Source organism: Selaginella moellendorffii, unplaced genomic scaffold (assembly GCF_000143415.4).
Source record: "Selaginella moellendorffii unplaced genomic scaffold, v1.0 SELMOscaffold_83, whole genome shotgun sequence".
Classification (NCBI taxonomy): Eukaryota; Viridiplantae; Streptophyta; class Lycopodiopsida; order Selaginellales; family Selaginellaceae; genus Selaginella; species Selaginella moellendorffii.
The window spans coordinates 791121-806623 of record NW_003314344.1 but is presented as its reverse complement, the minus strand read 5'-3'; the positions used below and the strand labels follow the sequence as shown (position 1 = coordinate 806623).

Here is a 15503-nt window from a genome sequence, read left to right as displayed (position 1 = left end):
CTCACAAAACCCTAAATTGAGGGAAAGAGATTCACATATAAACTTGAATCATAACTTGAAGGCACCAAAAGTCAGGCCTGCTGTCATAGCAAACACTCCACTAAACCTTAGAATTTACTCTCTCAATTTCAAAGGGTCTCCATTGCAAAAGGTTGAGTGTTAATGCTAGTTAACACTTTGTATGTGACATATTGCCCAGCAAATGCTGGATGAGTACAAAAATCAATAATTTTATATGCATTTTTCCTTTTGATATCTCTATATACATACACAATATTATACAATATAGACTATATATTTAACATACTAATATATTCCCAAAGTGAAGAAGAATTAGTAAGTAAATATTAGTAATAAAGATAATATATGCAAAGCACCACTTGGGAATATGAATATATTTAGAATATTAAAATTTTATGAAACTTAATACCCAACCCAGAGTAAAGTAAAACAAAAATTGCTAAGAATAATTTTTCATAGTTATTAGATTAAAAATACACTCCAAAAAAAAAGTAAATGAAGAATTACTAAAAAATAATTTTCTTAATTAGATGTTATATGTAAAGTATATTTTTACTTTGGGATCAAACAAATTTAGAATCCTGAAATGGTAAAAAAACTAATATATTACTACCCAGACTCATATAAAAGTAAAGAAGAATTACTAAGATTAACTATTATTAATTTAGAGAAGCATTATTTAATTATTATGTGTTTACTTGGAATATGAATAAATATATAACTAAGATTTTAAGAACATTACTCAGAAAGGATTGCTCAATAAAAAAAATAGCACTATTGGAAAACTAAAGTCTAATCTAGAAATAAAAAATTATATATACCCTTATTAAACTCAAAAATATTAAAAACACTAATACTACTACCCAGACCCCAAGTAAAACTAAGAAAAGAGTTACCAAAAATAATAATATACATGTTAAACACAAACATGAAATAGGAGTTCATGGCAGAGTTGGTCTCACTAGTCCGAGAGTCTATGGGTGAGGAGATGTGTCCACGATCGTCATCCATAGGTTCCATGGATGAGGAGACACGATTGCCACCACTGCCACATCCTCACCACCACCACCACCACAGGGGATGGGGACAGGGGCAAAGAATAGCATAAGGGCTAGCACCAGCACCAGGACCACCACCAGCACCATCACCAGCATTATAACTGAATTTCATCAGCATCATAGCTGGATTGGGATTATCAAGTCTTCTTCCTGTCATCACTAGCATCATAATTGGATTGGGATCATTGACTCTTCTTCCTGTTATTGCCAACATAGTAGGAACGTTTATGATATTAAAAAGCTAAAAGTATGTAATTAAGAGTGTAAGAACCCCAGATTGCTTTTGCTTTTGCAGCAATCTTCTGTTTTTGTGAATCTTCATCTAATCACCCTAGCTCTTCTGCATTGGTTGAGACTGTAGAATGCTCGAAACTTTAAGAACAGGGACATGATGCTGCCGGGGCTCCACTTTGCATCAAGCTTTGGTGGATCGCTCCAGAGCTTCAATCCGGGCACAAGCATTGAGAACGATCCCAAGAGTGAGATAAAGCCCTTCAAGCAGCATCCAGTGGAAGAGGTCCATGGATCTACACTAGAATTACTGTGTGGAGCTAGCATCTTAGCTAGAAGAAGGGGAACTTGGTTTAGCTCCTACTTCTAAAGAAATGTGGTGAATCATCCTCTCCCTCTTAGCTTAGTGGCCAAGAAGGAATTCTAGAACAATGCCATCTATAAGAAGAAGGGGAGCTTGCTTTTGTCCTACTTCTAGCTTGAAGAATTGTGGAACGAACTTGTTTCTTAGCAGCAGTAAACATGGCTTCTGAATTATTTCAGCAAAACAAAGAAGAAAACAAAAATCTCAATTTATAAATTGACGATGGCAGACAATGGCAAATCATCCTCTCTAAAGACATTTTAAAATAACACTAAAGCAAGCACGTCCACTCCAGGGCACAAAAGGCACAAAAGGCATCTCAGTGATAAGATTCGCAGCACTTTCAAGGTGCCCAGCTTTGGCCAGCAAGTTTATCACACAGCAGTAGTGCTGCTTCAAAGGCTTCAATCCACCATGGAAGCCAAGTAAGTTTTGGCCGCGTAGAGCTTGCCTCCACGGCTACAGGCCACGAGAAGTGATACAAAACAAGCTTCATCAGCTGTTGTGCCGATCAGATTCATGCTGCTAAAAATCTTGAATGCGTCTTTGGAATCACGCAGCTAAAATTGTGCCCCACGAGACTGTGTCTCTCTCAGGTTGTGCCGCGAAGATATTCCAGCATCGACCAAGATGCCCGATATGGGCATACGCAGCAAGCATTACATCCCAGGACACGAGATTCCTTTCCTGCATTGACTAAAACAACTCACAGCCATTTCTATAACACCACTTTGAGAAAACGATGAGAGCATTAAGTTATAGGACGCTACTGGTTTGACAGGTTGGCTATCAAAGTTCTCCTGAATCTACGGGCAGATTGTAGATCCACAGCTTACTGATAGCGATCGCTGGGAACATGGTTGTGGAGTTTCTGCGTTCGAGTGGGGACCTTGAGCCGGATCCAACTATGACTTTTGGCTCCAGTAAGTTTATAACCATGTTCAAAAAGGGTCAAGGGAAAAACGACAGTCTAGTTGAGCATTTTTTCGAAGCTGTCTAAAGATTTTAAGCAATCGTTTCTCGCCACATTGCGGAACTTGAAGCAGGACCGGTACAAGAATCGGCTGCTCTCGGTCTTAGCTATTGGCACAGATTCGTTGCTGTTGGAGCTGAAACTTGCCCGTGGAAAGAGAACCTAAGGGGCTCCTCCCGGTTTCTATCTTCCCTCGCCAGGCGCTGAAAACTCTCCGTTTTCGGACGAGTTCCGAATGGTTTCCACCGGTTTTACACTGTCAGACATAGAGTCGTTGCTGTGGCAGTACGAGAAGGATACATTCATCTCAGTTGACAGGGAAGCTATAGCTGCGTCGATGCTGGAATTGACGTCGGGACACAAGGGACTGGTAGGCGCATGCTGTGAGTTGCTGCACCGAGAGTTCATCGACAAGACCACGAAGACTCTTGAGATGTGGCTGCAACTGCACAAGGACAAATTCATTTTCAAGATTTTCGTCAAGGCTACGTACTATGCTATTATCTCCGCCTGCAAGGCTCTTGAGCCCCGTGGGAAGGAGCTGCTCTTGTTGCTATTGAGAGCCGGGTGCAACGTCAAAGTCCCCCACGATGAAACTGTGGAACTTCTGCTGTCTGAAGGTGTGGTGGTTGATACGAATCTGGATGGCGTGCTATGTGATTTGAAGTTCTCGTCTCTGCTGCTCATGTCGACTCTACTCTATGGTCTTTATGTTCGTCTAAGCCATAGCGTGGAAGCAGGTCCACGTCCACCACGGTTTGATCACGTTTCGGTGATCAGCAGGACCATTGAAAGGCTGGACCGGAGCATTTTGGAAAGAGCGGAGTCACAGAATTGGGATTCGGAGTACAGTATCCAGTTCGAAATGTTTGTCAAGCTGAAGGCAGTGCGTATCCCCATCAGAACTGGTTTGTGATACCGGAGCCGAAAACGAAAGACGATAAGAGGAGACGCTTGGATATATCTGTCAAAGACGGTGTCAGGAACAGATGGTTTGCGTTAGAGCTTCTGAGGCTCTAAAAAGCTTGGAAGAGCACTGGGAGAGATCCACTGCCTCGCAAACCTGCTTAAAGATCTTTGAGAAACAAAAGCTCCAGGAGCGGAGATGGCCCTGGTCAATGCGCAGAGGCGATGACACACCATACAACCGTGGATAGTGCTCTCCAAACAAACGACTGCTCCCAGCTTGTTTGATCTCTCGCAGCTTCATCCCGGACAGCCTGTGACGCATCCTCGGCCCAGCTCGTCGAGAGAATGACCTGCCAGAGAGCCCTCCGCCATGCTGGATTCAACTTCGCCCGAGAGAGCTCCAGTGGTGCTCTCTGGATGGTCTCTCGCGGGATCAGCCTGGAAGATGGAGCAAGGCTCCCAACCAAGCTAGTGATTTTGGTGTCGACGCAGCTCGATCGCCCCTCCGCAAGTCCAGCGGCGGCGGCCGGGACTTGATCTGGTCAGCGTCTCGTTGACCACGTTTTCTTCCTTCGGTCAACAGTGGCTCCAGCGATCCCGGCACTCGTTCGAGACCGCGAGCTCTCCGTTGGCCGTTACGAGAACGTTGAAGCCGGAGAGATTGGGCTGTGCCCCGCGGCTTGCAGCAGCTCCCACGGAGGAGGCATTCCGCTCGAAGGTCTGAAGGTCTGCGAGTAGAGCTCCTCGAGGCATCGATCTGGAACGAAGCTGATGTTCTTGAGGTGGCCGTGCTCCGCCCCTGGCCCCACTACAGCAAACAAGCCAAGAGAAATGGAGCTATCCCTTCTGGCGCACCGATCAAGCCACGAACTGGGAAGCAAGCAGAACCAGCGAGCGCTGCTTGATCGCCTCCAACCTGCTCGCAAGGCGCGGGTAGTTAGGGTTCTAGTTGCAAACTGGAATACGACTGGACCGAGTGGATAGGGGCGCCTCCTAAGCCCCCTCCTCTTCCTCCTCTTCCTCTTCGTCCTACAGCACCGCCTTCCTTATCGGGTTTATCTTTGCCGCAAACTCTTCACGATGGCGATGTCAGAGGCTGACCACCTCCCCACACACATCGCTGCCGTTAAGGAGATCCTCGACGAGTTGATGGCTGTTGGGGCACAGATGGAAGAAGAAGAAGAGTGCGAATATCTCCTTTCGACTCTCCCTTCATCTTTCGACACGGTGATCCAGTCTCTTCAACCGTCAATTCCTGGAGGAAAAATCTCTTGGCGCGATGTAACAACCGCGTTGAAGAACACAGAACTGAGGCGCAAGGCCAGTGACAAGGAGACAACCTCGTTCTACACCACTGCAAAGACGCAGCAGAAAAAGAAGCCGTTCAAAGCAAGTGGGAGCTCTTCATCAGGGAAATTCCCACCTTGCGAGCACTGCAAGAAGACCAATCATGAACCTAAGAACTGCTGGTTTAAGTTCCCAGAGAAGCGGCCCAAGAAATAAAAAACACTCCTAGTTCAACCACCGCTCGACATTGAAGCACATGCTTATGTGAGCGTACGTTCGGTTTTTCTAGCCTCTAAGAATCAGAGTACGTTTTATTTTGATTCAGGAGCGAGTGACCACTTGACGCACGATGCGAGGTGGTTCAAGACGCTCCAAGAGCTGGACATGCTGGTAGGAGTAGCTGTTGGTGATGGCCGCACTCTCAAGATCACGGGACGTGGAACCATACTTCTCAAACTATGTAGTGGCTTCACAGTCACGATTGAGAATGTTCTCCTTGTTCCAAAACTTAGCGCCAATCTACTTTCAGTTGGCCAGCTCACAGACTCTGGCTTTGATCTCCGTTTCAGTAAATCTGATTGCTCGTTCCTTACTCCTGATGGCAATCTCGGATTTGTTGGCGTACGACGTGAGAACAGAGGCCTTTACGAGCTCTGTATGGAACCCATTCACGCCACAGAGTTGGTGGAGAAACCTCATCAATTTCTCACCTTTGTGGCAGCTAAGACACATCATCTTGAGCTTTGGCATAAACGCTTCGGCCATGCTAGCACTCTACGCATTGCTCAACTAGCTAAGGACCAGATGGTTGATGGTCTCGATCCTCAGCTTGACAGCTCTACGTCCATAGGCTGCCAGCTTGGGAAACAGCATCGGCTCCCTTTTCCTAAGCGTGGAGCAAAACGAGCCAAAGAAGTCTTGGAGCTTGTCCATAGCGATATTTGGGGCCCTGCTCCTCATGTCTCCTTTGGCGGCTCCAAGTACTTCATTACTTTCGTGGACGATTACAGCAGGAAGACCTTCGTCTACTGCTTGGTCACGAAATCCCAGGCTCTAGATAAGTCCGAGATCTTCAAAGCTCTTGCTGAAAAGCAAACTGGAAAACCGTTGAAGCGACTCAGATCAGATGGAGGTGGCGAGTATGTCTCTCAGAAGTTTTCTGCTTTTCTTCAAAAGCATGGAATTCAAAGAGAGCAAACCGCCCCGTATTCCTCTCAGCAGAACGGTGTTGCAGAACGCAAGAACCGGAGCTTGATAGATGCCGCAAATAGCATGCTTCAAGCCAACCGCGTTCCTGCTATGTTCTGGGCTGAAGCAGTTATGACCGCCTGCTATCTACAAAATCGGCTCCCTACAAAAGCCGTGGTTGGAAAAACACCTGAAGAAGCCTGGTCACGCCGCAAGCCAGCCATAGATCACTTGCGTATCTTTGGATGTGAGGCCTACACTCACGTCCCCAAGGCCATCAGAAAGAAGCTTACGCCCACCAGCGAGCGAGGCATCTTTCTTGGCTATAGCCTGGAGCACAAGGCTTACAGGATTTTCAACCTAGTCTCCAGGAAGCTGATTATCTCCCGCGACGTTCACTTCAATGAGAATGCTATTCGTTCTCATCCAGTGGGAGATCTCTTCCCTCCTGCCCCGATTCTTCCAACTGAAGACTCTTCTTCAACCTTGGAACCGGTGGTAGTCTCTCCTATCTTGCCGCTGCAAGTGGGAGCTTCCAGAGCGCCAGATTTCCAGGTGGGAGATCTACGGTTTTGCCAAATTCGCCAAACAGGGGTGCCCTATCCCCTGTTCGGCCTCAACTGCCACTCAGGGATGACCTATATTTCGATGGAGAACCACCCGCGGCACCAGATTCTCCTCGAGGCCCTCCGGAGCAACCTGCAGTACCTCCGGATCAGCCTCCCCGCCGGTCTTTCCAGTCGAATTTAGGTGTTCCTCCGCAGCGGTTGATCGAGACAATGCTCTCGGTCGTTCAAGACATTCCTGAAGGCTTGGTTGAGACATTGCTTGCTGGCGTGGACATTCCGGAAGTTCCTCACAGCTACATCGATGCTCTTGCCTCTCCTAACAGAGACAAATGGGTTGCAGCCTTTGATGAGGAGTATAACTCCTTTCTCAAGAACAACACCTTCTCCTTGGTGGAAAGAGCTCCGGCCGGGCGTAAACTAGTGAAATCCATGTGGATTCCTAGTATTAAGCTCAACCCAGACCACACCATTTCTCGCTACAAGGCTCGCTTGGTGGCGAAAGGCTACTCTCAAGTGGCTGGTGTGGATTACACTGATACGTTTGCCCCGGTGGTCAAGCTGACTACCATTCGCACCTTGCTCGCTTTAGCAGTTGCGCACAATTGGCACGTACACCAGATGGATGTCAAGACGGCTTTCTTGAATGGAGAGCTTGATGAGGACATCTATATGGAGCAGCCAGAAGGCTACAAGGTCCCAGGACATGAGAGCCACGTTTGGAAGCTCCACAAGGCGATTTTTGGCTTGAAGCAAGCCTCTCGCCAATGGTACAAAAATCTTGATGATTTTTTGTGAAATCTCACTTTTCCAGGAGCAAGAACGATCCCAATCTCTACTTTAAACGAGTGGGAGATGAAGTGATTTACATCGCTGTGTATGTAGACGACACTCTACTCGTTTGCAACAGCCTTGCTTTCCTAGCTAAAATCAAAGTGGCTTTCTCATCTCATTTTGAGATGAAGGACCTTGGTGAAGCTCGCTACTGCCTTGGCATCCAGATTGATCGCAGAAAAGATGGCTCCCTCTTTCTGCATCAAACCAAGTATGCGGAAGATGTCCTGCAACGATTCGGCATGGACTCTTGTGCCCCTGCACCCACGCCAATGGTTGCTGGCTTAAGACTTTCAAAGGATACATCTCCTTCTACAGACTCGGATAGGAGGAAAATGGCGAACGTTCCTTACCGAAGTGCCGTGGGAAGCTTGATGTACCTGGTGGTGTGCACGCGACCAGACATTGCCTTCTCAGTGAGCATGGTAAGCAGGTTTCTCGACAATCCAGGCCCTGCACATTGGCAAGCAGTAAAAAGAATTTTTCGGTACTTACGAGCTACCACTTCTTTTGGCTTACTTTACACGCCAAAAGTCACACGCTTACAGGGCTACTGTGATTCGGACTGGGCTGGCTGCCCAGATTCACGAAGATCACACACAGGCTATTTTTTTAGCTTGCAACAAGCCGCTCTTTCTTGGAGCAGCAAGAAACAGAGTGTTGTGGCTTGCTCTAGCTGCGAAGCTGAGTATATGGCTGCTAGCAAGGAGGCCATCTGGCTTCGTCGTCTTCTAACGGACATGGAACACTCTCTTCCAGGTTCAACAGCGATCTATTGCGACAATTAGGGCTACATTGCCTTAAGCAAGAATCGCAAGATCAATTCAGGCTGCACTTGGTGTCTGCCCGAGTGGGAGTGTTACGGTGGGAAGCCGTACGATGTACGGACAGACCAGTGCCAGCTAGGACGCCAGGAGACGCATTGTATATTGACCAAAATCTCATGAATAAAGATTCATTCGATGGTCAAACACAACAATTTTTTGGGTTAGAGCATATTCATGCTTATCTTCCAAACTAACATTGCTGGTGTGCCCAAGCCAGGCATCAGGTTCTTTGAGGCCGAGGAAGTGACCATCATCAAGGTGCTCACGGTGTGTTCCAAACCCTAGGAGCCATCCCAGGGGATTGTGAGGTAAACACGCTGGTGAGCATGGTGAAAGCTTGCTTGATGCCAAGGTAGCAAGGCAGGTGGAGCATCGCAACTAGCATTGCAAGGCTGACATTCTCGACCTCTTGCTTGAATCTCACTGTCAGAATCGTTCTCAACAGTTGCGCTTGGATTGAAGCTTTGGAGTGATCCACCAAAGCTTGATGCAAAGTTCGCTGTTGGGAGCCCCGGCAGCGTCATGTCCCTGTTCTTAAAGTTTTGAGCAACAGTCTCGACAAATGCAGAAGAGCTAGGGTGATTAGAAAAAAAATTAGAAGATTGCTGCAAAAGCAAGTTCTTGATCTTTTAATATCATAAACGTTCCTACTATGTTGGTGATGGTCCAGCTAAGAGTCGATGATTCCAATCCAGTTATGATGCTGTGATGACAAGAAGAAGACTTGATAATCTTAATCCAGCTATGATGCTGATGCTAACATAAAGAAGAATCAATCCAAATTCAATTATAACATTGGTGATGGTGCTGGTGGTGGTCCTAGTGCTAGTGCAGGTCCTTGTGCTATTCTTTGCCCCTGTCCCCGTCCCCTGTGGTGGTGGTGGTGGTGAGGATGGTGGCAGTGGTGGTGATAGTGGTGGTGGTCATGGTGAGGATGGTGGCAGTGGTGGCAATCGTGTCTCTTCACCTAGCATGCTCTCCTCAACCATTAATGGCTCCTCATCCATGGAACCCATGGACGACGATTGTGGACACATTTCCTCACCCATAGACTTCCGGACCAGCGAGACCAACTCTGCCATGAACTCTTGGACCACTGGCGGTGGCACTGACAGCAGCGGAGGCAAAGGAGGCAGTGGCAGCTGTAGTGGCAATTGCTTCAATAGCTCTTGGAGTTGCTCCTCCACCACTGCCACTCGCTGCTCCACCACTGCCAATTGCTGCTCAAGGAGCGCCACTCGGTGGTAAATGATATCATCACTATGGATCCACCCAAACCCTTCCCACAAGAATAGTATTTTATCTTGATTCAATCCTTTTTACCAAAAAGGACGTTTGTATCCTTTTTAGCCAAAAAGGATACCTTTGCTGCTCCATCAAACCGTGGAAAGCGGCATGTCAACTGGCTGAACGCGTCAAAGGTGGCGGGCTTCCATTGACGGTCCCGGATGCGGTGGCCGGAGTATACAACTTCAAGTGTGGCAGCGCTTGGATGAGCGTCGCCAAGACGCTCGAGGGGTGGGCTCGGATGTGACGTGCTTGTCTCAGGGGGATACCAGTTGGCGGTGGAGATGCAGACGGCCATGCAAGTGATCCCCACGGACCCCGACAGGAGAGTGGTGCCGCAAGCCGGACCCAAGAGGTGCTACCGGCAAGTGTAGTCACCGGGACGCACGTGAGGCAGTGGTTCCTGACGTGGAGCAGCAGCGGGATGGTTGGGCCGACGACTCCAGGACCTGAGAGTGCAGAGAGTTTTGTGAAATTGTTTGGTTCACCTTCAAATAAAGAAAAAATAACTTCACCTGAGTTCTCAAGCCTGAGCAGCGCGTCTGTTACCATACAAGTCCAAGCTTTGTTCCACACTCTGGCTCTTAGTTGGGGCTGAGCATAGGTAATGGGAGAAGGTAGTCATTTTTGGAGGCAGTTGTTGCTGCAAGATAGGGACTTGAAAGCGGGCATGAGCTCCGTGTTCCTCGACTGGATTGTTCTGCCAATGCAAAGCTCCTGTAACAAAGCCAACTTAGTCCATGTTTCCTTCTAACTGGATACCTACCAGTAAGAACTCCAAATGAGGTGTCTTCTCTAGGTACTGCGCAAGTGCATCTCCAAGGTACGAAAGTGAAACGTTGCAGACAACAGCACTGATCACAGAGATGTCTACGGCCTCCATGCATTTCTGAATCAGCAGCGGTTTGTTCAACCGGAGTGCCAGCATCAGTGCTTGTGAATAACGCTTGCTTTCCAGCGCATCATTGATTGCCTACACAAAAGGCAACGAAAAGCTTCACATCCAGTGCGCTCGTAAACACCAATTGTACCTCCGGTTCGACATCCACTGGGATCAAAAACAAGGTTGTCCATTGAGTAGGCTTTCCGTTGTTGCCGCTGCTGCCAGTTGGAGATATCCTGACGCACTTGGTGCACATAATTGGCCCTGCAGCATCCTGCGCCAACTTGCCTCTAACTTGATCATTGACACTGAGTCATCGATCAGAACTATAGGACCTGCTGCAGTCATTCTCTTCGAGTTTAGGAAGTCCAGAACACCATCCAACGAATAGCTGTGAGATATCTGAAGCCTTTGTAGCAAAGCCTGCACAGACGATATCTCGCAAGCATGAAAGCCAAGCGAGCTTGTGTGTGATACCTGGTCCGCGGCATCGTACATGCAAATATAATTGCTGGTTCCTCCAGCAAGCAGTAGGCTGCCGTCGTGTAACGCATTTGCCCGAGCTCGAGTTAGTGGCCGTTCTTCTATCGCTCATCAATCTCCCTCCTGCAACCACGCCTGCCTTCTATCGTGCCCATTAGCACTCCGTCAATCGGGTCCCAGAAGTGGATCTGACCATCAAGTGTTGAGCAGCCCAGTTGCTTTCCGTCCGAGCAGTAAACCACAGTGAGCACGTCATGCGTATGGGTGAAGTTTTCAACCCTGCCCTTGCCTTCAAACACATCCACAGGCGCACGGTTTTGTCCCGTGACGAGGAAGCCAAGAACTCCTGTCAAGACGTGTTAGAAAGTGGAAAGGATTGTTGCGTAGGAGTACACACGTCTGTAGGAGAAGAGGCCAAACCATGAACCGGTCCCTCGTGACCACTGAGGACATGCTGCTTTCATGGACCAAACATATATCTAGCAAGAGCAGTAAAGCTTGAAATGAATCGAGAAAAGGAGAGCGAGTAGAAAGCGACAAGATACCTGGAATGCGTGTTCCAGCACAGATGATCTCTCCACTTTGGTCTGCAGCCAATGACACAAACTGGGCCTGGTGATGGTTTGATAGCGCATCAGATCCCATGCACGCACAGTACCATCGAGAACAGCATTACTTCCGGCCAAGAACAACACTGTAGTCACTGCATTTGTGTGCTCATGCTGACGAAACAGGATTCAAATGCAGCATTCCACAACTGCAACACATGAGAAAGGCATAAGTGACAGCGCAAGAAGAGAGTGATCACAGCCAGACCTTTACTTTGTTGTCATTGGTGCCGGTGGCAATCAGCTGCGAATCTGGTGAATATGCAACACAGTTGACGTCGAAGTATGCTGAATACTGCAGTGCTTATCTTCTCTTTGGAGATGGATAGCAGATGCATGCACGTAAAGTCGGGGACTTGGTAGATGCCAAACACTCCAGACGAGAACCCGGCAACCAGGATGTTGAGTCGCACGACGAGATCCTTCTAAGTGCTTCTTCACGAGCTCCCACTGCCCTTTATCCAGACGTAGCTCCGTTTGCTGGTCATCAGATTCTTCCTGATTGGTAAGTGTGTGAAACCGAGGAGTCAAGTGATCCAAGCAAATACCTTGTGAAGCTACGTCTTCCTCGACTTTCCTTGATCGCCACCACCATTGAGCATGGGAGATGGAAGCTTTTGAGCCCCCAGTGACATAGCATGCCATCCTAGGTGCAGACCCTCTCTCAGTGCTCTCGGTAAAGAAGAAGACGCCATTGACAACGTTGTGGTGCACAGAGAGCTCACCTAGCCTGTGAAAACCCTCACCAAGTCCTTGCAGCCGTAGATGATCCAATTGCCGCCGGGGCTCCAGTCGAGGCAAGTGATCGTGTCCTGGATGCTGGAGAGCAGCTGGAATGCCATGAACTCCTTGCGGCACTCGGGAATTCCACCAGCAGGAGCAGATGTGAAAGCATTGCAAAGGGGAATCGAGTAAAAGTCTTATTAATTAGGGCTCTTGGGGTGGATCTAGCAAAGTGGTGAGAGATCATGAATCATTTTATTCTCCTCCTGCTACTGTTTCTTCCTCTATTTCAAAGTGACCCATGCAGGTTTAGGGTTTGGCATTTAGGGTTTAGGGCTTAGGGAGAGTACCCATGAGGCTCGTGTAGGGCCACAGTGTTCCAAAGTGTTGTTCCAAAGTCCAAATGGCATAAGGGGGCAGCACTTCTTTTGTTCAAGGCAAAGTGGCATGACTAGCCTGAACTACGTTGTTGGGAGCGTTGGCTTGGCCAAAGTTTTGAGCATCCACAAGAGCTTATAGTCTCAACAAAGGCACAAAAGCCATGGTGATTAGATGAAGATTAACAAAACAGAAGATTGCAGCTGGATCAAGGCTAAGGCACCTGATCAATGGTTGTAGTAGCAGCAATCTACACTCTAAGTTACACAATCTCACACACACACACACACACACACACCTGATTACATACTTTCATCTTTCAGAGTATGATAGACATTCCTATTGTGCTAGACACAGTAGGAACAACAATGATGTTACTAATTCACTGATCATACTGGTGATGGTCCCCATCCCTTGCAGTGGTGGTGGTGGTGAGGATGGTGGCACTAGTGCCGATGGTCATGGTGGTTGTAGTGACGACGGTGGCGACGGTCGTGGTGGTTGTGGCAGTGGTGGCAATCGTGTCTCCTCACCCAGCATGCTCTCCTCAACCATGGACGGCTCCTCAACCATTGGACACATCTTCTCGCCCATAGCCTCCTTAACAAGCCGGCGAACCTCCACCAGGACCAGTGGCAGCAGTGGCGGCACCATTGAGAGCGGCAGGGCCGGGGACGGAGGAGGCGGCTGCGGCAGCTGCTACTGCAGGGGTGGCATCAGCAGCGCCAATTGCTTCAACAGCTCTTGCAATCGCTGTTCTACCATTACCAATCACTACTCAGTGAGCGCCTAACGGTGGGATATGAAATCCTCACTCTGAAATAGAGGAGGAAACAGTAGTAGGAGGAGAATAAAAAGATTCATGATCTCTCACCACTTTGCTAGATCCACCCCAAGAGCCCTAATTAATAAGACTTTAGCTCGATTCCCCTTTGCAATGCTTTCGCCTCTGCTCCTACTGGTGGAATGCCTGAGTGCTACAAGGAGTTCATGGCGTTCCAGCTGCTCTCTAGCATCCAGGACATGATCACTTGCCTCGACTGGATGAAACATGTATGTACATTCCCCAGTGTCATATAGGGACTAATGCAAAAACCGGGCTTGCTGCCCGAAGGTTATGCTACCTAGTGGAGTCTCATCCAAATTGAGTCTCATCCAAACTTGCCTCAACTGGAGCCCCGGTAGCAATTGGATCATCTGTGGCTGCAAGGACTTGGTGAGGGTTTTCACAGGCCAAATGAGCTCTCTGTGCACCGCAATGTTGTCAATGGCGTCTACTTCTTCACTGAGAGCACTGAGAGTGGGTCTGCACCTAGGATGGCGTGCTGTGTCACTGGGGGCTCAAAAGCTTCCATCTCCCATGTAGGTTTAGGGTTTAGGGTTTGGGGAGAGTACCCATGAGGCTCGCGTAGGGCCACAGTGTTCCAAAGTGTTGTTCCAAAGTCCACATGGCATCAGGGGGCGGCACTTCTTTTGTTCAAGGCTGAGGCCAAGGGAGGTGACCATCATCATGGCGATCACAGCGTGTTCTGCCATCTCAAGGATTGTGTGGTGAGCATGGTGGAAGCTTGCTCGCATCACAATCTTGGCTTGCTCTAGTTACCAGCACTGCGAGGCTGGCATTCTATCTCACTCTCGGGATCGTTCTCGACGCTTGAGCTTAGGTCAAAGCTCTGGAGCGATCCACCAGAGCCTTGTGCAAAGTGGCATGACCACCCTGAACTACGCTGTTGGGAGCGTTGGCCTGGCAAAAGTTTTGAGCATCCACAAGAGCTTATAGTCTCAACAAAGGCACAAGAGCCACAGTGATTAGATGAAGAATAACAAAACAGAAGAGTGCAGCTGGATCAAGGCTAGGGCGCCTGATCAATGGTTGTAGTAGCAGTAATCTACACTCTAAGTTACACAATCTCACGCACAGACACACACACCTGATTACATACTTTCATCTTTCGGAGTATGATAGACATTCATAGTGTGCTGGACACAGTAGGAATAACAATGATGATACCAATCCATTGATCATACTGGTGATGGTCCCCATCCCTTGCGGTGGTGGTGGTGGTGAGGATGGTGGCAATGGTGCCGATGGTCATGGTGGTCATGGTGAGGACGGTGGGGACGGTTGTGGTGGTTGTGGCAGTGGTGGCAATTGTGTCTCTTCACCTAGCATGCTCTCCTCAACCATGGATGGCTCCTCAACCATTGGACACATTGTAAGCTCCTGAGTTTGGACTTCCCGGGAGGTCACCCAGCCCAATACTATTCAAACCCAAGGACGCTTAACCCCAAATATCCCAAGACCCTTAACCGATTGGAAAAGGGGGTGCACTCTTGTTCATGGGCCCTTTCCCTCTATATTTGAACCCCTATGGACCGTCTCTTGAGTCGTTCCCTTTGGTTGCTTACAATCCACCATGCTTCCCTGCAAGTTCACGCCCTCGTGAACGGAAGCTGAGAGCCGCAGCTCTCCCGAGAGCTCCGCTCTCTTGACACCCTACCCCTCGGGTCGAGCCCAGCGGGAGCAAACTGGACCAGCTAGATGTCAATCAACATGTGGTGTGATTCCCTTAGCCAACCAACAGAGTCGGACCTGAGACCCCTCTGATACCAAATGTAAACTCCTGAGTTTGGACTTCCCGGGAGGTCACCCAGCCCAGTACTATTCAAACCCAAGGACGCTTAACCCCAAATATCCCAAGACCCTTAACCGATTGGAAAAGGGGGTGCACTCTTGTTCATGGGCCTTTTCCCTCTATATTTGAACCCCTATGGACCGTCTCTCGAGTCGTTCCCTTTGGTTGCTTACACACATCTTCTCGCCCATGGCCTCCTTAACAAGCCGGCGAACCTCCGCCAGGACCAGTGGTAGCAGTGGCGGCA

General features: G+C 48.6%; 1 pseudogene; it reads right to left on the bottom strand.

Moving 5' to 3' along the window:
- Positions 1–10278: 10278 nt before the first annotated feature.
- On the bottom strand, positions 10279–13214 carry LOC9630769 (annotated as a pseudogene).
- Between the last annotated feature and the right edge of the window lie 2289 nt (positions 13215–15503).